This window comes from Cervus canadensis, chromosome 23 (assembly GCF_019320065.1).
Source record: "Cervus canadensis isolate Bull #8, Minnesota chromosome 23, ASM1932006v1, whole genome shotgun sequence".
Taxonomy (NCBI): Eukaryota; Metazoa; Chordata; class Mammalia; order Artiodactyla; family Cervidae; genus Cervus; species Cervus canadensis.
In genome coordinates, this window is record NC_057408.1 from 49,530,885 (window position 1) to 49,554,101 (window position 23,217).

At 38.6% G+C, this 23,217-nt stretch overlaps 1 protein-coding gene across 1 annotated transcript in view; it reads right to left on the reverse strand.

The window, feature by feature from the left end:
- Positions 1-23,217, reverse strand: part of GREB1L (GREB1 like retinoic acid receptor coactivator) — a 244,611-nt gene that overhangs the window by 116,713 nt on the left and 104,681 nt on the right. The window contains exon 2 of the mRNA XM_043444069.1: positions 636-743. The gene's annotated coding sequence lies outside the window, so the exon portion shown is untranslated. The remainder of the gene's footprint in view (positions 1-635; positions 744-23,217) is intronic.

Below are 23,217 nucleotides of genomic sequence, written 5' to 3' on the forward strand. Positions count from 1 at the left end.
GAGCCAGTCTTGGTCATTCCCTGACAGTCAAGAGTTACCTAAGCAGTGTCCCTAAACTCCTAATTCTAAGAGGATTTTTTTATTTTCTTTGTCATAGAAGGGGAAAAGGACAGGATCACCTTTCTCCCCCTCCTTGCATTAAAAGGCTTCCAAAATTAGAAACAGTAAACTTTTATAAAACTTTTAAAACATACATTTCAGGGTATATGAGTAAAAAATGTAAATACATGCAGTCACTAGATGCTGTTTGGTCTTCCCTGCGGAGGCCAATATAATCTGACGTCTCCCTTGTTAGACAAGTTGAAAGATAAAACCACAATCAACAAAGAACCAAGAGCTGAATTCTTATTGTCTTAATTTAGGTATGCAGGAAATATAACACAGAGGCTGTTATAAGAAAAAAGAAAAACCTTAAAGCTGAGAAAGTGTTTTGTTTTGGGGTTTTTTTTGGTGGCAAGGATGGGGGAGGGGAGGGGAAAGCAAAGAGGAGAGAACAGGAGAGGAGCACATAGAAATATCTGCTTCATCAGTTTAAGTACCAAAGACAGTAGCTTTATTTAGAGTCTAAAATGTTCCCCCCAAAAATCTGACCATGAAAGATTTGGATGGGGGGGCATATTATAATTGTACAATACCTTGGTTTATTTATTAACATTTTTGAACCATGTTCATGATTTAGTTGGGCTGTCAACACTTCAGGGAGCCTGTTGCCTAGATTTTACTTGATTAAAGCTTTTTTGTACCTGTAAAAACAAAAAATAACATATACATAAAGACATGAACTAATTTCCAAACGCATTATATTCCACAATGCAGTAACTTAATATTTACAATTCTACAAATATTGCAACCAGAAAATTTATCAGTCTTACATAATTCCATATAGATTATAAAGGGCAAATACAATATTCCTCTTTCCCCAAATGATCACTCTTTATATACCTGGAAATAATTTCTTCTTAAGATTTCCCCCTACTAAATGTAATTGGAATAAATCTGTTAAGTCTACATTTTGGACAGGTGTTACCATAATGCTTAAAGCCCACAGATTATTTTTATTTTTAGGAGAGAAATTGGTGAAAGATAATTTCCTTACTCAAGGGAGTTTGAGTTTTATAATTTCTGGTGCTAGACCAAAATTTATCATCTTAAAGAAGTATCAAAAATTTAAGACATAACCAATATTGATTAAAATTATTTTTCTACTTTTTGAAATGAACAGTTTAATAATTTCCAACAAAGAAAGCCTTCAAGAATAAAAGCAACTACTGTTTCCTATCCTTTTGATTAGTGTATTCCTAGAAGAAATTAAACTAAATAATTATAATTGCATATAACTGGTTGAAAATTACAGTGAACATATTCTTCTGCTAAGTAGATTATAGTCAATATACAAGAAAATATAGTCAGAAGCAGAAAATGAAATAAGAACTATTTTTCACTGATTTTTATACACAACTTAGAAGTGTTTCTACTTTGTTATTATGTCTGAAGAGAAAATAAAAGTGGATTTTTTTAAGAATATACTAGTTCCAATGCATATTTATGGCACTAAAATATGTAAAGTAATATCAATGTATATTTTCTTTAAAAAAAGCTTTCACTTTATTTTCCTTTTAGGCCAACTTGAAAGAGAGAAAAGAACCGCTTTAGATTTTGAAATAAAAATATCTTACCTCCCTTACAGTCAGAAGAATGTCTTCAGGCAAAAGCACAATTAAAAATGCAAGACCTGGATTCTCCATCTCCTGTGTTTCACACCCACCCACCCACCCACCCACCAGTAGACATCTTTTTGTGAGTCAAGAGTCTTGTTCCCTCCATCCAAACCTAAGATTACCCCATATGGTCAGCAAGGTCAAACTGCATTACTGCCAATGAAACTATATGACTCCACAAGGACCTTAATGATTAAAAAAAAAAAAAGGTCAGTAATCCAATTCCAGTTGCTTCAGAGTCTAAAATTGCTAATTTTTGGCCACGTGCTGCACACTTCACCTGCTAGTAATGACATTTTTGTATTTTCTTCTAATTACACTCAAAGCTAAGACCTTTGGCCCCAGGCCACAGACCCCTATTCACGCTGCACACATTCTCTTAAACGACCTGATCCTTTGTTGTCACTCTTTCTCTTTCATCTATTATTTACACCCGTAGAGAAGGAAGATACTCCACCATTTGTATAGCTTAAAGCTTCTAATCATCTTAATTTCTTTGCCTTTCAACCTATGGTTTTTTTAATAGATGAATGCCAAAAAGTTTGACAAAATCATTTTTTTTAACCACATACTTTTCCTTCCTTCCCTTTTCTTACTCCTTGCCAACCTCCTTCCTCACCCTCCTCTACCACAGAAGGTACTCTTGATCTGCCGGCATTCACAAATTTTGACTTTTACCAACAAAACGAATTTCTAAATATAATACAAAACCTCCATCTTGCTCTCACAGATTGATAACAATTATATTTTTTCTCCTCAAACAACTGATTAAAGTGGAAGTTTACTTAAAGTAACTTACTATCTGCCCCAGACTCCCTAAGGCATGAGCATAGGATTTTCAGAATTCCCCTACAAAAATGTCAAAGAAGCTTCATTGAACAGTTAGGATGTTAGTTATGTAGCTGAAACTTTTCAAACATTTTATTATCTGCAGATGCTCAAATGCTCACAAGAAAGGGAAAAAAAAAAAAAAAGAGGAAGGAAAGCATAACAAAAAATACATATAAAGAAAATTTTACCAATAAAAGAATTTGTAAATTACTACCACATCCAAACAGCAAAGTCCTTACATAAAACAGTCTATATCATTGTAATTTCCCAACATTTTCCCCACACTTAAAAAAAAAGAATATCCAAACACATTTTGAAAATCCAAAGCACAGAACTGTTTACCATGTCGCAAATGTCCCCTTCAGATCACGGCAGCCACCCCAAGACTGTGATTTCCAAGATGTTTATAAAAGGACACACGATCCATCTTTGCTCTCTCTTCCTCTATTGCTCAGCTTACTCTTGATTTCTAGCAGTATTTCCTTGTTGTCTGTCCTCTCTGCAGACCCTGAAACCCCTTGTCTTTTCTTATTTTCACCATTTGCCTCAACCAGCAGTTCACTGGAGACCCATCCATCTTGTAATGCCTAAAGTGACAGATGCTCCCAGGAATGACCACACTGCTGAGTGAACAAAAGATAACATCACCTCTAGGAACTCCAGAGAGAAATACAACTGCAACCTTAAGACAGGGTCTGACTTGACAGACACTGGACCATAAACCTCTTCTAAGCGAGAAAGAAAACAATTGCCACACACACAAAAAAATCTGACACAATCAAAGGCAGAAAAGAGTGATTATTTGTGGATTGCCTTTTCACTCTGCAGCTCACTTTTCCCCCCTCAACGCTTTTATATTGGGGCAATTCACTTGCCAAGAGGCAAGAGAAGTTCTTGCCGTGGGCGGGGGTGCGGGGGGGGAGCCTTTCTCAGTATCTTTCATTCAACAATATTCAAAGTGAAATTCATTCACATGTGTGTTTCAGTAAATCTAAGGCTTATGATACAGCATCCTTATGCCTGACCCACCTTGTCTGCATAAAGCAATGTCTAGATTCTGAAATGCTGGCTCAGTGTTACTGCTGTGAAAGGATACACATACTTTGCAAATTAAAAACACATTAGAAATTAAAAAGCAGTGTGACACAATGTCAACAATATGTGTAGCTCATAAAAGAAAGCTCACCATTCATTCATCGGACAACCTCCAACTTAGGTTAAAGAGACTATTAACAAGAGGATTCTGGGAAAGACTACAGCTCTCTTTTTTAACAAAGAAAAGGTCATATTAACATCTCCCAGCAACAAACTAATGATATGGATGCTGTAGATGCAGGGGACTCTGCTTGATACCATCTAGGTTGGGGGGGGGGGGGGCGGGCGGGCGGGTTGCTTTTCATTTTTAAAAGCATCTTATTTAAAATCTTCATGCAAAAAAAAAAAATCTTCATGCAGCAAAAGGCAAATTTAAACTCTAACATTTAAATTTAATTTTAAATTTACTCTAACATTTAGATAAATACAATGAAGGGAAATTTTAGAACAGAAAAACAAAAACTGACTTAGAGAGCAATTAAGAACATTGTGATCAATGTCAATTATGAAGATTAACAACCCCTTTTTATAATAGATATCAAGCAACACAGAACTCTGCTGCAGCTAAATGCATTATCATTTTCAAGCAGGGTAAATGATACAAATACCTTTGTTAAATCTAAAATAAAGAGCCAAATGCTCAAGAAAAGTCTGTCAGCCTTATTTCTAAGAAGAAATGTCAGCATTTACAAATTTTTTTTTTTTTTTAATTGCACAAAAAACTTTTAAGTTACACTTCTTTTTCTTTGGAGAAACTAATAACTCATCCCTATTTTACTAGAAAACATAAATTTTAAAAGATATTTTATCTCTTTCATGTAGAATATTTGTGGGGCAAAAGAAAACTTTTTAATTTGATAAATCAACATATCTTTTTCTTTAACATTATCTTATGTCTCCCTTATTTCCTCAAACACTTCAGAGTATCTGCACAAACAACACAAATATTTCACAATGTCAGAATTTTCTGATCCTTATTTTAATACTGGAAAAACATATCTATATAAAATAATTAAATGAATGCACACAATTAGGTAGATCAATGGGAAAAAGATTAAGTAATTATAGACTGTTTATCAATATGAAAGGACTTGCTCTAATATGGACTTGATCTTTAACTAGACAGCTTTGTTTAACACACGCTGACCCTAAGTTGTCCCCCTAGAACTCCTGATCCAAAAATCCACCTCATTCAACACTCTCAAATTTTGGCATTAATATCAAGAGAGAGATGTGACCTTGAAATGACAGTTCCGTGGCAGAAAGAAAAAAAAGAAGACCCAATTAAAAGACCTACTTTAAGACACAATAGGATCAATACTGCACACAAGAAAAGTACACCCCCGTGGAAAGTTCTTATTGCCTGATTGATCAAAAACAAAACAAAACTTTTCCTTTTTTCAGGGCCTCTTCCAGATCACAGTCAGTGCCAGAAATCCACACAGGAAAAAAATCCATCAAAATGAAACCCTAAAAGGGTTTACCCTTCACCATCCCATTTGCACTTCAAAACCCTGTAAGGCCTTCAGTTAAACCCCAGGGCTGAACCATTTCAATAATAAGAGAGGTGGCCAGCAGTGATTTATCTCCCATTTGGCCTCTGGACAGAGCTGTAACGTCTAGGAAGCTTCCCTTCCCTGACTCGAACCCGCCCCCCTAAGTCTCAACCTTCATTTCTGCAGCTTTGGATATTCAGTACCTTGTAAACAACTCACATGCCCTTTCCAATCAGATGGCAAGAACAGTTTGTAACTCAGGGTTTTCTTGGCAATATTTTCACAAAACGGAATGCTGTTGTGATAATCAGAGCATTGAAAATACCAGGTTAAATTTCAGGTTCTCTTTGCTGTAATAAGTTGAAGAAGAAAGAAACTTCAACTTAAGCCTTTTTCTTCTCACACATGTTGATTGTTGTCAGAACTTCTTAAACTTTTCCCAATTTATACCCCGATATCCATTACATCTTGGGCTACATCAGCCAACTTCCTGTAGTGATGTTCATGTAAATTTAAATCCTTGCATTGTAAAATGTCTTAGCAAATCCAAAAATGTGGAGATTTCACAGGTCACAGACTCCTGGGTCAGAAAGACCTTAAGAACAGATAGCAGACCACTATGACTCAATTGATTTATTCTACACTTGTTATCAAATTTGTTCTATAACTGACATCACACACACACAATTTTCCTCTAGTTAAATAAATACCAACAATGTCAACAGTTATTTAAGTTGAAATAAACGTACCAGAAGTTATCATATGGGAAACAGTGAAGCTACTTCTTAAACATGGAGAACATTTTGTCACTGGGCATGAATTTCCTATTTCAAAATTATGTTCATATGCTTGCTAATATACAGAGAAGATGAAAAATATATACACTCTTTTCCCTATCTATTCATTGCTTTCTATTTCATTTCAGTGACAGGGCTTTGTTCTTTTAATTGATTCTGATAAATTCCATCTGAATGCCACATTAACAACTTGCCCTAAATGATTCCACTATAGTAATTCTGATTTTATAAGATGAGAACTTTCAGGTTATTCATTAACTTTATAAATTTAGAGACTCTATAGGCAAATATAAATGTATTTCATTTAAACCTAGTATCAGTTAAGAGAAGTTTAAAAGAATAAAATTAATTATATGGCCCTGATAGTTAAAAATACAAGAAATACAAATTTTTGTTAATTCAAAGAAAAGTTATTCACACTTTTGGAGCTATTTATCAATAAAAATATCTAACTATCCTTATACCACATTAGCAAATAGTTTTCATTTTCAGAGCTTCAAATACCACAAATTCTAAAAGCAAAAAATAAACCAACTTTTACAGCAAATGACTTTATTGCATGCTACCAGGTCAATGTATCTCAGATTTGTGTATGAGATAACATAAAAATTCAAACTGCATATATAAATCAAGAAGAACAGATAACTGAGAAAACCAAAGGGACATGACTTTTTCTATCACTGAAACAAACTTTGTCACTAATAACAATACTCCGAAAAACAAATTTCTTAACCTACCACACAACATTAAAAAAAAAAAAAAGCTTTCCTCAGAGAGTCAGCAAGAGTAATTGATCCACCACAGAGGAAATATTCAATCTTCATTAAATATTTACTCAGTGCAATAGGTTGTTAGGTCTATTTAGACCTCAAAGAAGAAATAGTTCCTGTTTGGTAGGAATCAGGTCTTGGGAGAATTGAATGGAGATGAACTGAAGTTCCTCAAGTCATGACACTGTATTTCAAAACAATGATGCTAAAAATTGGAGGTGTGCTATGAAATGATTGCTGCTACTTTGAAATCTGATACAAAGAAACTAACAGTTCAGGGAGTCCTAATTTTAACAAGGTATGACCGGATAAGTAAGCAACTTGATTTCCTGGTAACGCAGAACAATACAATTTGTATGTTTAAGATCTGTGGTTCCCAACCTTTTCGCCATAGCCAAGTCGCCAGTCTTTTCTGGGTCTCTTTCCTTATCCATAAAATGAGAGGTAAAAGTAATACATTTCCAGATTGAAGACACTACAGCTACAATGGGGGAAGGGAAAAGATCCCATTCACAACTGGAACAACATGAAGAAAGCACAGGACTCGTCTTAATGACAAATCCGTGATAACATCATTTTTTCAATTGCCAAAGGTGAGTTGGATGATATAAGTGAAAATTTACACACAGACAAATATGCTGCGTTTCTTATAGAGAAGTCTAATTGTAAAACTACTTGTTTCTCAAACAAAGTAATAACACAATTCCAATCAAAAGAACAGTAAAATTTGGGGGGAACATAGTGAAAATATTCATAAATTCATAAGGAAGTTTATCAGAGAAAAGATGGGGAAAACATCTTTTTGAAAAATGTTACAAGGGGAGGTGAGTCAAAATAAATGTTAAATTATAGTACGAAGAAAGAGCTTTTTGTTCATTGTCACTAAATCCAGTGAATGTTTTTTTTTTGGTTCTCGTCTAACATGTCCTCTGACCCTATTTCTTGAAATTTCCTTTCCGTCTGCTGGGTTTCATCTCACAGCTCTCTGGTTTTCCTCCTTCCCTATGCTTCTCCTTGGTTCCCTTTGCACTCCCATAATACTCCGCCCAGCAATGAAATGTGGTGGTTCTGCAGGATCTAGTATGTGGGAGCCATCCTCCAATAGGCCCCATGGTTCCCACCTCCTGTGTAATCCACTCCCACATCGAATCAGGGCTGACTTACACGACCAGTAAAATATGGAACAAGTGACAATGTGTGATTTCCAAGGTCATAAAAGATATTGTAGTTTCTTATATGTAAAATAGAAAACTAATAAGAATCTACTGTATAGCACAGGGAATTCTATCCTATACTCTGTAATGGCTTATATGGGAAAAGAATACTAAAAAAAGAGTGGATATACATAGATGTATAACTGATTCACTTCATTGTACACCTGAAACTAATACAACATAGTAAATCAATTATACGCCAATAAAAATTAAAAAAACAAAACAAAACTGGGAAATACTCCAAATCAAGTAACCATTTGAATTCTGGAATTGTTGATTCCCTCTACCATGTTTCACGTGGAGTTTACAAAAAAAAAAAAAATATTGTAGTTTCTTCCCTGACCTCTTGGATCACTTGCTCTAAGAGAGGGCAACCACTGTGTTATACAGACACCCAAGCCGTCTGTAGAGAGGCCCTCATGGGTAGGAGCTGAGGCTTCCTGCCAAGAGACAGGACCAACGTCCCTAGCTGCTCTCCTTGCCTCCCCTCTGACACTCTCCAATCACTACTCTGCATCAAGTGAAACACAATCATCAACTCTTTGCTAAAGACTCGAAGTTTTATACTGTTGAGGATAAAAATCAATATTGTAAACATCCCTTCCTACCTCTCCAGTCTTATTTTGCAATGTTCTCTTCCTAAACGCTGGGCTCCAGAAACGCTGACCAATCTTAGACATTTCTGTTCCCTCTGCTGTGAAACCACTCATCCTTTCACTTCTGCCTACTGAAATTCCCTCTTCCTTCCAGATCCTCTCTGAAGCACTGCTTCCCTAATTCTCTCAGCCCTTTGCTGAAAGCTTTCAAAGAACCCTTTTTCATCTCCTTCTCAACATTTCATTCACTTTTGAGCTATGTAATCTATATGATGAATTGTTTTAATGCTTGTCTTTCTTCCTAAATTTCAAACTACATTGAAAGTAGGGACAATGTTTTTTGGGTTTTGCCTGTTATTGAAATCACAGCACCTATTGTGGTGTCCCCTGGTACTCAAAAATCTTGTCTGAATAATTTAATAATTTAAAATATAGGACTGGCACAAGAATGAGAAGCTCATTGGTGACAGTCCAAAATTTTCTATTATCTGTAAGCATTATTGTATGATAATTGAGGCATTATAAAACAATAAATTGTTTTATATATTTACACATGGACATCACCAGATGGTCAATACCAAAATCAGATTGATTATATTCTTTGCAGCCAAAGATGGAAAAGCTCTATAGAGTCAGCAAAAACAAGACCAGGAGCTGACTGTGGCTCAGATCATGAATTCCTTATTGCCAAATTCAGACTTAAATTGAAGAAAGTAGGGAAAACCACTAGACCATTCAGGTATGACCTAAATCAAATCCCTTACAATTATACAGTGGAACTGACAAATAGATTCAAGGGATTAGATCTGATAGAGTAACTGAAGAATTATGGACAGAGGTTCATGACATTGTACAGGAGGCAGGAATCAAGGCCATCACCAAGAAAAAGAAATGCAAAAAAGCAAAATGCTTGTCTGAGGAGGTCTTACAAATAGCTGAGAAAAGAAGAGAATCGAGAGGCAAAGGAGAAAAGGAAAGATATACCCATTTGAATGCAGAGTTCCAAAGAATGGCAAGGAGAGATAAGAAAACCTTCCTCAGTGATCAGTGCAAAGAAATAGAGGAAAACAACAGAATGGGAAAGACTAGAGATCTCTTCAAGAAAATTAGAGATACCAAGGGAACATTTCATGCAAAGATGGGCACAATAAACATGGACAGAAATGGTATGGACCTAACAGAAGCAGAAGATATTAAGAAGAGGTGACAAGAATACACAGAAGAACTGTACAAAAAAGATGTTCACAACCCAGATAATCACGATGGTGTGATCACTCCCCTAGAGTCAGACATCCTGAAGTGCGAAGTAAAGTGGGCCTTAGGAACACCTCACTACAAACAAGCTAGTGGAGGTGATGGAATTCCAGTTAAGCTATTTCAAATCCTAAAAGATGATGCTCTGAAAATGCTTCACTCAATACGCCAGCAAATTTGGAAAATGCAGCAGTGGCCACAGGACTGGAAAAGGTCAGTTTTCATTCCAATTCCAAAGAATGGCAATGCCAAAGAATGCTCAAACTACTGCACAATTGCACTCATCTCACATGCTAGCAAAGTGATGCTCAAAATTCTCCAAGCCAGGCTTCAACAGTACGTGAACTGTGAACTTCCAGATGTTCAAGCTGGATTTAGAAAAGGCAGAGGAACCAGAGATCAAACTGACAACATCCATTGCATCATTGAAAAACCGAGAGAGTTCCAGAAAAACATCTACTTCTGATTTATTAACTATGCCAAAGCCTTTGACTGTGTGGATCACAAAAAACTGTGGAAAATTCTTCAAGAGATCGGAATACCAGACCACGTGACCTGCCTCCTGAGAAATCTGTATGTAGGTCAAGAAGCAACAGTTAGAACTGGACATGGAACAACAGACTGGTTCCAAATCGGGTGAGGAATACATCAAGGCTGTATATTTTCACCCTGCTTATTTAACTTCCATGCAGAGTACAACCTGTGAAATGCCAGGCTGGATGAAGCACAAGCTGGAATCAAGATTGCCGGGAGAAATATCAATAACCTCAGATATGCAGATGACACCACCCTTATGGCAGAATGCAAAGAAGAACTAAAGAGCCTCTTGAAAGTAAAAGCAGAGAGTGAAAACGTCGGCTTAAAACTCAACATTCAGAAAACGAAGATCATGGCATCTGGTGTCATCACTTCATGGCAAATAGATGGGAAACAGTGGAAACAATGACAGACTTTATTTTTTGGGCTCCAAAATCACTGCAGATGGTGACTATAGCCATGAAATTAAAAGACACTCCTTGGAAGAAAAGCTATGACCAACCTAGATAGCATATTAAAAAGCAGAGACATTACTTTGCAAACAAAGGTCCATCTAGTCAAAGCCATGGTTTTTCCAGTGGTCATGTATGGATGTGAGAGTTGGACTATGAAGAAAGCTGAGTGCCGAAAAATTGATGCTTTTGACTGTGGTGTTGGAGAAGACTCTTGAAAGTCCCTTGGACTGCAAGGAGCTCCAACCAGTCCATCCTAAAGGAAATCAGTCCTGGATGTTCATTGGAAGGACTGATGCTGAAGCTGAAAGTCCAATACTTCGGCCACCTGATGTGAAGAGCTGACTCACTGGAAAAGACGTTGATCCTGAGAGGGATTGGGGGCAGGAGGAGAAGGGGACGACAGAGGATGGGATGGTTGGATGGCATCACCGACTCAATGGACATGAGTTTGAGAGAACTCCAGGAGTTGGTTGTGGACAGGGAGGCCTGGCATGCTGTAGTCCATGGGATCGCAAAGAGTCCGACACGACTGAGCGACTGAACTGAACTGAACTGAAAATAATAAAGGGAAGGAGCAATTGTTCGTTTAATTATACTGAAATAAGGATCAACAATACAAAAAGTGACATCTAACAAACAATTTAGACACTAAAAATAAATGCCAGAGAGACAAAAGATTAAATTTAAATATCTATAGCTAAATAGATTTATATGCCCACCCACATCAGACCATATAAAAACTGAGGAAACAGAATTAAATATTTTTTACACTGATATTTATTGTGTACCAAGATTTATTATGGTGTCATAGTGAGAATTTAGCTTTCTAAGCCTGGAAATCACAAAGGATAAGACTGACAGATTTGACTAGTAAACATATACAACTTCCATACATTAATATTTAACAGCTAAAACAAAAAGAAAAACTTTTCCAGCTAATGAAAAGAGTTAAAGTCTACTATATACGTAAAGGAACTAAAAGAGGTAAACTAAAGATAGTGAAGGACAGCGAAGCCTGGTGTGCTGCAGTTCATGGGATCGCAGAGAGTCAGACACAACTTAGAGATCGAACAACAACAGTGTACATGATAAAGTAAAACATTAATACCTCCACTCCTGAGCACAATTTAATATTCCATCCATAGGGAACTGCAGCCTGCCAGGCTCCTCTGTTCATGGGGATTCTCCAGGCAAGAATACTAGAGTGGGTTGCCATGCCTCCCTCCAGGGGATCTTCCCAACCTAGGGATCAAACCCAGGTTTCCTGCATTGCAGGCAGATTTTTTACCACCTGAGCCACCAGGGAAGCCCAGGAATACTGGAGTGGGTCGCCATTCCCTTCTCCAGGGGACCTTCCTGATCCAGGGATCAATCCCCGGTCTCCCGCATTGCAGGCGGATACTTTACCACTGAACCACTGGGGAAGAAAAGAGTAACTAGAAGGAGATGCTTGCAGGATGAGATTCTTCCCTCATCCTGAAAAGGATGAGGCGATGGTACAGAAGAGAGGAGATGGGCAGTGGACTCAAGTACTAGAGGCTGTAGAGAACAGACAGAGGAAAAGGATGGAAGCACCCATACATGGCAGAACCACAAAGCAGGAGCCAGTGTCCTTGCTAACAGCAGTGCTGCTTTATCAGCCTTAGACAATTACCTCCAAACTCTTTTTACGTGGGAAAGAAATAAACTACTAACTTGCTCTTTAGAGTTTTCCTGTCAATGTAATCCTAACTGATACAGGAGAGGAGAGTGTTGAAAAAATACGCAAGCATCACTCAAAAGCATGAAACAGCGTAGTGTATACAGAGGACAAGGGGGCTTCTCTGGTGGTTCAGTGGTAAAGAACCTGCCTGCTTATGCAGGAGACAGAGGAGATGTGGATTCGATCCCTGGGTTGGGAAGATCCCCTGAAGAAAGAAATGGCTACCCACTCCAGTATTCTTGCCTGGGAAATTCCATGGACAGAGGAGCCTGATGGGCTACAGTCCATGGAGTCACAAAGGGACTGTGTGACTGAGCACACATACACATACACAACCCAGTCCTAGAAAGTTTAATAACTTGCTCAAGGGCACATGGCTGGTTGAAAAGTGGTCACATCAGGAATCAGACATAGATTCATCTTATTTCAGCATCATGTTTTTAATCACTTTACTAAGTTATCTCTCATGCAATGGCATGACATGTATGAAATAGTATGGCAGGCAGTACAATGGTTTGGATTCTTGCAACCTCTTAACTAGATGCTCTTTCAGCATTTGAGAATGTTCGGGCCCAAAGCAGTTTTTTAAAAATGCAAACTGGGGAGGATGGTGGTGTCTTCTCTGATTAAGGGCACTTGGGAAGAAGATGAGGCTTTGAATGGAAGATGATGCTTTCAAGTCTTAGATATACTGGTTTTGAGATGGCTGTGAAATATCCAAATGGAGATATCTAGCAGTAATTTGATAAGATGCTTCTGAAGTTTAGGGGGAAGCAGGTTGGAGATAAAGCTCTTGGCATCAGTTGTTCTTAGAGGTCAGCTAAAGTCAAGGCAATTACAGGGACTTTTCAGGGACTCCCAAAAGTGAGAAGAGCAGTCTGTGGAGAAAAGGGCAGTGGGTACAGACTTGAAGAGAAAGGAGTATATTGAAATAATTACTTAAGAAGAAGGAGACCGGCCCAGTCAAGGACAGTCAAAGATATCACTAAGTTGTACTTAGGGTTAGGGACAATGAATTTATAGTGATATCAATCTGAGTGGTGGGAGGGTTTTCTACTGTAGCAATTACTAACTCAATAGTAGGAAAACTTGCTAAAATTTCATTATTTTTCCAGTTCCTTTCTTTTCTCCCAATGTGAGTTGCCTGAATTGACCTGAGCACTTGACCTATTATTTAAATTCATCTTCGCTTCAGACTCTGAAATCGTCAAAAAGTCTGTTGAGACTCTGAAAATCTTTTTTAAGAATCATTTTTATTCCCAGCAACTTGCACAGCAATATCTGTATTGTTTTATCTTCTGGTTAGGCTGTCTGTAAGGGCAGGAACTGTCTCACAGTTGTTGTTATTCAGTCACTAAGTCCTGTCTAACTCTTTGCAACCCCACGGACTGCAGCACATCAGGCTTCCCTGTCCTTCACCATTTCCCAGAGCCTGCTCAAACTCATGTCCATTGAGTCAGTGATATCATCCAACCATCTCATCTCTGTCATCCCCTTCTCCTCCTGCCTTCAATCTTTCCCAGCATCAAGGTCTTTTCTAATGAGTCAGCTCTTCACATAAGGTGGCCAAAGCATCGGAGCTTCAACATCAGTCCTTCCAATGAATATTCAGAATTGATTTCCTTTAGGATTGACTGGTTTGATGTCCTTGCTGTCCAAGGGACTCTCAAGAATCTTCTCCAAGTTGGTGATACTGTCTAGCCATCTCATTCTCTGCTGCCCCATTCTCCTTTTGCATTCAATGTTTCTCAGCATCAGGGTCTTTTCCAGTGAGTTGGCTCTTTCAATCAGGTGGCCAAATGATTAGCACTTCAGCTTCAGCATCAGTCTTTCCAATGAATATTCAGGGTTGATTTCCTTTAGGATTGACTGGTTTGGTCTCCTTGCTGTCCAAGAGACTCTTAAGCATCTTCACCAGCATCACAATTCTAAAGCACCAATTCTTCAGTGCTCAGCCTTCTTTATGGTCCAACTCTCCCATCTGTACATAACTACTGGAAAAACCATAGCTTTGACTAGATGAACCTCTGTAGGCAAAGTGACGTCTCTGCTTTTTAATATGTTGTCTAGGTTTGTCATAGCTTTCCTTCCAAGGAGCAAGCATCTTTTAATTTCATGGCTGCAGTCACCATCCACAGTGATTTTAGAATCCAGGAAAATAAAATCTGCCCCTACTTACACTTTTTCCCTTTCTATTTGCCATGAAGTGATGGGACCAGATGCCATGATCCTAGTTTTTTGAATGTTGAGTTTCAAGCAAATTTTTTCACTCTCCTCTTTCACCCTCAATTAGAGACTCTTTAGTTCCTCTTTGCTTTCTGCCATTAGAGTATTATCATCTGCATATCTGAGGTTGTTGATATTTCTCCCAGCAATCTTGATTCCAGCTTGTGCTTCATCCAACCCAGCATTTCACATGTAGAAGTTAAATAGACAGTGTAATAATATACAGCCTTGCTGTACTCCTTTTCCAATTTTGAACCAGTCCGTTGTTCCATGTCTGGTTCTAATTGCTGCTTCTTGACCTGTATACAGGGTTTCTCAGGAGACAGGGAAGGTGATCTGGTGTTTCCATCTCTTTAAGAATTTTCCACAGTTTGTGATCCACACAGTCAAAGGTTTTTTGCATAGTCAATGAAGCAGATGTTCTTCTGGTATTCCCTTGCTTTCTCCATGATCCAGTGAATGTTGGCAAATTGATCTTTGGTAATTCTGCCTTTTCTAAACCTAGCTTGTACATCTGGAAGTTCTTGGTACACATACTGCTCTAGCCTAGCCTAAAGGCTTTTGAGCATAACCTTGCTAGCATGTGAAATGAACACAATTGTATAGCAGTTTGAACATTCTTGGGCATTTCCCTTCTTTGAGACTGGAATGAAACTGACCTTTTCCAGTCCGCTGGCCACTGCTGAGTTTTCCAAATTTGCTGGCATATTGAGCACAGCACTTTAACAGCATCACCCTTTAGGATTTTAAATAGCTCAGCTGGAATCCCATCACCTCCACTAGCTTTGTTTTTAGTAATGTCTGCTAAGGCCTGCTTGGCTTCACACTCCAGGATGTCTGGTTCTAGGTGTGTGACCCCACCATTGTGTGTCCTCACGCACAGTATGTTCTTATTAAATATTTGTGAGATTGGATTGACTTTAACTTGTAAAACTCAGTATAGAAACTAACCAACTATCTAAAATTACCAAGCAGTGATTTTTAAGATTGCAGACTTGGAATAAACAGTCTCCTCTCAACCTTTTATTCTGTTTTTCATCAAGAGGTGATTAGGACACCTTCACCCTAGTATGTGCCATGTTGTCTTTGGAGTTTGCATGGGCCCTGCTGGCCACTCTTTAGGTTCTGTGACCATGGATGAGTCACCAAGCATTTCCCTGTCTCCTGAATCCTTGAGTGAAACTCAAGTGATTGGACCTGATGACTGCTGGTGTCCCTTCTCATTCTAAAATCCAGAGATCCCATAACCCCCGGAAGACCTTTAAACCACACCTGAGAACCACTGCCTTATAAACAGCAATTAAAACATGACCTCCAGGGCGTCTGTGGTGGTCCAGTGGTTAAGAATCCACCTGCCAATGCAGCGGACAGGGGTTTGATCCAAGGTCCAGGAGAATCCCAAATGCCACAACAGAGTTCACACGCCGCAACTACTGGAGCCTGTGATCTAGAGCCTGTGCTCTGCAACAAGAGAAGCCACAGCAATGAGAAACCCACACACAGCAGTGAGAAGCAGCCCCTGGTTGCAGCAACTACACAAAGTCGGTGCGCAGCAGCAAAGACCCAGCACAACCAAAATAATAATAATAATAATAATTTTTAAATGGGCTCCATGTTTCAGTATTGGAAAATGGGTGAATGAAACCCTCTCCCTATAAAACTGGGTTATAATCTACAAAGCACATTACTCTTAAAATTAAGACCCTGATGCATGCGGGCATGCTAAGTCACTTCAGTCATGTCTGACTCTCTGCAACCCTTTAGACTGTAGCCCGCCAGGCTCTTCTGTCCATGGGATTCCCCAGGCAAGAATACTGGACTGCACTGCCATGCCCTCTTCCAGGGGATCTTCCTGACCCAGGGATCGAACCTGCATCTCTTACATCTCCTATATTGGCAGGCAGGTTCTTTACCACTAGCACCACCTGGGAAGCTCAAAGACACTGATGCTTTATATTTTATTACTGCTTCGATCGCTGGTAAAAACATTTTTATCAGATGCAAATTTGTTTTTCAATGTAGGTTTACCCCAAAACCAAATGAAAGGGCACTTCAGTAGTAAAAAAGAGAAGAAAGCTAGAAGAACATGAGACACCATATTGGATCTCATGTGTGCTCTGGTAACACTTTCATTTTTTTAAATTTTTCAGATGAGAAATGAAAGGGTGTAAGTGACTCAAGATTGCAGAAGTAGCAAAGGGCAAGGCTGGTACTAAAATGCAAGGCTCCCTGCATACTTAAAAAAAAAAAAAAAAAGGAAAAATGAATTGGTCAAAATTCCTGAAAGACAAAAACAGATGAAGGTAAAATGCCAGCTGGTTGAGTTTAAACAGAGGTTCCACTTTGTTCTTTGCAGGTTTGAGAATAAACAATTCTAGTGATTAACATGAAGGGCTGCCAGATGAAACATTCTGACTCCTAAACAAAAATACTTGTAATTTTGTACCACAGTTAGTAGATCAATTGTAAAAACTCAAGTAAATGGAAAACAAGGAGAATTAGCAAACCCAGAATACAATTTTCCTTCACTCTTTCAGAAGACAGATTGAAAAAAAAATAAAAATAAAAATAAAAGCCCGTACCTCCCTTCATTAGCAGCCAGGGTGGTGAGTCCCGTTGTAAATCCCACATATAAAGGCTCAGGGCTACCTGCAGAGCCTAGGAGTACCAATCACATTAGTGAAGACACCAGATGACCAAAGGAAGCCGTGAGGGTCTGGGAAAGAGAATAAACAAAAGGCAGCATTCCAAATGAATGCCATTGCTAGAGGCCGCATTGTAAAATGCCTGGGTTTAAGAACCCTAAAGCAGATTAGTTTAAGGCAACAAAAGATTCAAGTAAGCTACAAATAACTCATTTTGACACATTAAGAAATTGTCTTCATTAGATCATCAGGTACTTAAGTGCAATTATTAAAAAAATAATTCCACCTAAATTGTGTTTCAGGCACTGAGGCCTAGAAGAACGGGGTTCAAAAAAATGGTTCATGACCAAAATTCATGAACCAGACACACGGGCCTTTTCCCTTTGAGTCTTCCTGACATTTGAAAGGTCTATAATGACATTAAAATTTGTTGTACACAACATTTTGATTTTTATCACTCTATTTAAAGGTGCTACTCTAAAAATAAAATAAAATAAAAAAGGTGCTACTCTAAGTACCAACCAGAAAAGCTCAAATCTCTCCAACTGTATAGTGACTTTTCTTCCACACTGTTACCTCATTTACAAAGAAAATAAGCAACACTTTTGGGGTATGAATGGCCAACAAGAAAAGAAGAGAAAAGTTAGGCCTTGGTGTAACTTTCTGAACATTTTCTATCGCTTTACATGCTTGTTTCACTTTTGTTGCAAAGTTTAAACTCAGATACAATTTAGATACTTAAATTTGAAAATGTGGAAGGGAGGCTTACTTCCATGTGGGGAAGGCTGAGATTTGCTGCTATTTGTTTCTTATTGGGGAGGGGGACAACTAAGAAATTATGCTAAATAAATTTAATGACCTCCAATATTGTTTGCCATTTTGCTCATTAAAGAATCCATTTTGTTAAGACTAATAATACTGATGTAAAATAGAAACAATTACTTATCTAAAGTCCTGTAAAAAGACATGGTCTCATGTGTGTAAGAGTAGATAAAATGGCCTTCCACTCAACATCTTCAGGTGTTCAAACCATCAGTCAATCTGAAACTGTACAAATGTATTTAGAGACTCCCTTTCTCACTAGCAAATGAGCAGATGGGCAAACGTGGTTCTGATCATTTAAATAGTCTTAAAATCCTAAGGCCAAAATTGAGATGTAATTATGATAACCTTTCCCCCTAAATTTTACTTTTCAAAAATTAATTTCTTATCATTGGTTTAATTCTAATAACACCCCTCACCAAGAACAAAAACAGTCCAGCTCATACTTTCCCTTGAAAAGGTGCACCCATCGTTTTATCACGCACTAATAGGGTCATGAGCAAGGCTACACAAACACAGAAGGAAATACTTTACAGCTAATGGGCTGACGTTACCTGAGGCAGCGGTCCCCAACGTTTTTGGCATTAGGGACCAGTTTTGTGGGAGACAATTTTTCCGTGGACGGGACAGGGGGATGGTTTGGGGATGATTCAAGCATATACATTCATTGTGCACTTTATTTCTATTATTATTACATTAGCTCCACCTCAGATCTCCAGGCGTTAGATCCTGGAGGCTGGGGGCCATTGACCTGAGGCTTTTAGGTCAGGTGAAAACTGTTGATTTCATTTGTGTTCAAGTGAAAAAACACTAGAAAAGTCAATGAGTCTGAATTCCAAAAGCTTTTTGACTTCCCCACTCTTCTAGGTTTAAAAACTATCATCACATAATAAAATTATAACAAGATTTAAAATGAGTAAATATGTATACGAGTAAATAATCAATCACTCTTGTTTCAGAGAGAAAAGATGTGTATATATAGAGAGGGACTTGTGGCAGAGCCACGTTCCAAGCTGTTTGTGGATGGTGACCCCTAACTACAAGCTCTTAACTGAAGAAACCCTCACCATTACTGTGGCCTCTCTGGCCTTGTCTCAGTTTTGTCACATAGACAGTGGCAGAAAGAAGCCCGGTCACGTCAGTGACGGTGTATTTTCTCGGACAGCTCCCTATTTGCTGGAGAGGCTCCTTCATTTTCTCATCTACTCCTTTCTTCTCTCCTTGACAGTCAAGAGGCAGGACCAAGAGTGGCCTGACCCATGCTGCTTCTAAAGAAATAAAGATAGGCAGAGCGATGAGCGAGAAATCTGACCCAAATCATGCTCTTCTACTCTACAACTGTGTGGCCTGAGGCTAGTTATCTGCAAAACAGGAAAAGTATCTTCTACTTTACAGGGTTAAAACAGAGAAGATAATAAATGTGAAGCACTTGGTATTTATTAGACATACAATAAATGTTAATACACTTCCTATATAAATCTGTAACCACAGGAAGAATAATGCTTCAGAGTTCTTTCATGCATGTATATTATCTTAGTTAATCCTTGTATGATCGCCACACTCGTAAAGAGCCAAGTACTCAAACGCACGACCTCTGACTCCAGAGCTACTGTATTTTTTTCTATTGTGCTGCTACATAAGGTGCTGTGCTGACGGAGGCCACATTCCATTCCTCTATGTCAGCCCCTGTGATGGGTTAAGGAGTTTGGGAGAAATCTTAGAAGCAAGCAAAGGAAATTAAAAAATCACAGTCAAAGCCAGCCAACTCAGGGTAATTCCAGAAGGATAGGCTGCCCTATCAATAAAGTATCTTTTATTGGTAAAAAGACAATGAAAACAAAAGTAAGACCCAATTATAATGTCCTAGGTTCTAGATCTCAATAAGAACATGATTATTTTAGGTTGGCCAAAGACAACTCATGAAATAGACCTAAAAAATCTTGCCTCAGCCTCAGGTGGACAGAGGTTTCCTACTTGTCGTTAGATGTAACCAACAACTAAATCAACCCCACATTTCTAAACACCTCAGAACTGTACAGGGAACTTGGACACACTTTATTTCATTTACTCCTCATGGTAGCATTCTAAGGCACACGTTGTGTTCACTGCATGAGGATACAGACTCCAGAACCTCCCTGATGATCCAGAGGTTAAGAATCTACGAGCCAATGCAAGGGACACAGGTTCAATCCCTGGTCCAGGAAGATTCCACGTGCTGTGGGGCAACTAAGCCCGTGCTTCACGACCACTGAGCCCACACTCTAGAGGCCACAAGGCACAACCCCTGAAGTCCAAGTGCCTCAGAGTCCGAGCTCCACAGCAAGAGAAACCACAACAATGAGCCCGCAACTAGAGTAGCCCCTGCTCACCACAACCAGAGAAAGCCAACTCGCGACAAGGAAGAATGTTTTTGGCCAGTGCAGCCAAAAATAAAATGAGTTAAAAAAAATTATTTTAAGTAAACATTTTAAAAAAGAGTACAGATTCCAAATGATTGAGCAATTTGTTTGAGAAAATCTGCAGTGCTGAGATTCAAGCCTACATTCTTTAAACCCCATATGATGTGCTCTTCAAGCTAAGATACACTATGTTCTCTACAGCAACAGAAGAGAATATGTGAAATGACCCAAAATGATAACAAAATTGTTAATTAAAATTCAAGAGAGAACTAACAGATTTTAACTGGTTAAATGTGAGTTTACTTACACAAATTGTGAAAATCCCTATTTAGAGAATTGTGAGGTTAGGATGACATCCATAAAGAATTGCTTTAGATTTTAAAAGAATTTAAAAAGCTATTCCTGGTTTACTTCAGAAGTCAGACTGAAAGAAAATGGGCATCTTTCACACTAGACCATTTACATTTGGTGTAATGGATTCTACACCATTTACATTTGACTCTACTACTTGTATTTTTTTAAACATCAAATTTTCTAATAAGCTAAATTTAAAACAACCCAGAATGACAAATTTTCATCCAGAAATATGATCTTCTCTCTCCCTTATAACTTTCATTCTATTACCTACCCTGAGAAAATCTATGTTGAGAGGTAATATATATGAACTCCCTAATGGACCTCCCAATGGCCTAGTTGGAAGGCACAGTGCTCTTAATTTTTGATATAATGTAAAGAAACCAAGAAGAATCCTAGGAAGACACAGTATAGAGAAAAGTGATCACAGCTAATGATGAAGGAAACCAACAGCCAAGTGAGGTAGAAATGAATCAGTCCTGCTGACCTGGGCACCCAGAGAGGCTGGTCAGATGGTGATGGGGGGTGGGGGGGAGTGCTGAATGAGAAATCAGGAGTCACAGTGAGGAAGAATAAAACAGATGTGCCCATTTGTTTCAGCAACTGCTGCAGCAAGGGCTAGATTTAACCTGAATGTCACAAAATAGAAAACCTGGTTGGAGTGACAACTGATTTTTCCTGATGATACCAATGTGGCCACCAAGATGCCCTTTAAGCTCAGAACTCTTTAGATCAGTGTTTTTCACAAAGTCTAGTTCAAGGACTACAACAGAAGCACTCGAAGAACACATTTACTGTGTGCATTCCTTATCTTCTCCCTCTGAGATTTACGAGTCATGATTCTAGGGATGGAATGAGGAATATGAATCCTGAATACCCCAGAGAATGTTGCCAGATTTAGCAAATAGGCAACCCTAAGCCCAGGAAATCAATCCTGAATACTCTTTGGAAGGACTGATGCTGAAGCTGAAACTCCAATATTTTGGCCACCTGATAGGAAGAGTCAACTCATTGGAAAAGACCCTGATGCTGGGAAAGATTGAGGTTAAAAAAGAGAAGGGGGTGGCAGAGAATGAGATGGTTAGATGGCATCACCAACTCAATGGACCTGAGTCTGAGAAAACTCCAGGAGACAGTAAAGGACAGGGAAGCCTAGAGTGCTACAACTCATGGGGTCACAAAGAGTTGGACACGACTTAGCAACTGAACAACAACAGCTCCATGTTATTGTATAATAATAGAGCTTGAAAGCCACTTATTTGGATTAAAAAAGAGAGATCAAAAATATGTACGATTGTTAAATGGTATGCTTACTTGTACCGGTTAGCCAAATACATTAAAACAAAAATTTAAAACCTTGCTGCCTGGTCTGAGGACTGGATATCAGACTGCTCTGTGATTCAGTCTCCTCCTTTGGAAAATGGAAACACACTGATGATGGTGCCTACTAAACCCCGTACCATTCTGTGGTTATGCTCAGAGGAGGAACCTGAGGACAGAAGAGAGTTAGAAAAGGCCATTTCATCAGGACAACATAAAACTCTTCCCAGGGGTGAGCATCAGGTCTGCCCCCCACCCCCGCATTTTCTTGGATGCCTGTGGCATTTGACCTTTACTGTTTCCTCTCAGGCTGGCCTCAGCAAGGAATAAAAGCATTAAAAATAAAAAATTTTAAACATTGTTTATTCACTAGGTTTTTAAATATAAAAACCTAAAAAAAGTAATCAACTGGAACCCTGAAAACAAAATAATCCCACAACATCCTGGGAAATATTGTTCTCATAAGTGTGAGTGAAGTCGCTCAGTCCTGTCTGACTCCTTGTGCCCCATGGAATGTAGCCCACCAGGCTCCTCTGTCCATGGGATTTCCCAGGCAAGAATACTGGAGTGGGTTGCCATTTCCTCCTCCAGGGGATCTTCCTGACTCAGGGATCTAAGCCCGGTCTTCCACATTGCAGGCAGACTCTTTACCATCTGAGCGACCAGGGAAGCTATAAAATGTCACCAAAATCATTGGGATGAAACATTACGCTTAGGATCCAAAGGAGAAAACCCAACTCCCCTAGGTTTTGTATTCTACCTTTCCTTTCAACATGGCTTCGAACCAAACTTTAAGTAATGATGACTGGATTCTGCATTAGATGAAGGCTATGTTTCTAAAGAACACTGTGGGATGTTCAACTATGAAACAAGAGGCATCAAGTCTGTAGCATTCTGAGGTAAAGGAAGCTGCAAATGTTACTCCTGTCTCATGGAAAAGTTAGAAAAACTGCAAATATTAATGTCATGTGCACACACGTTCAGTT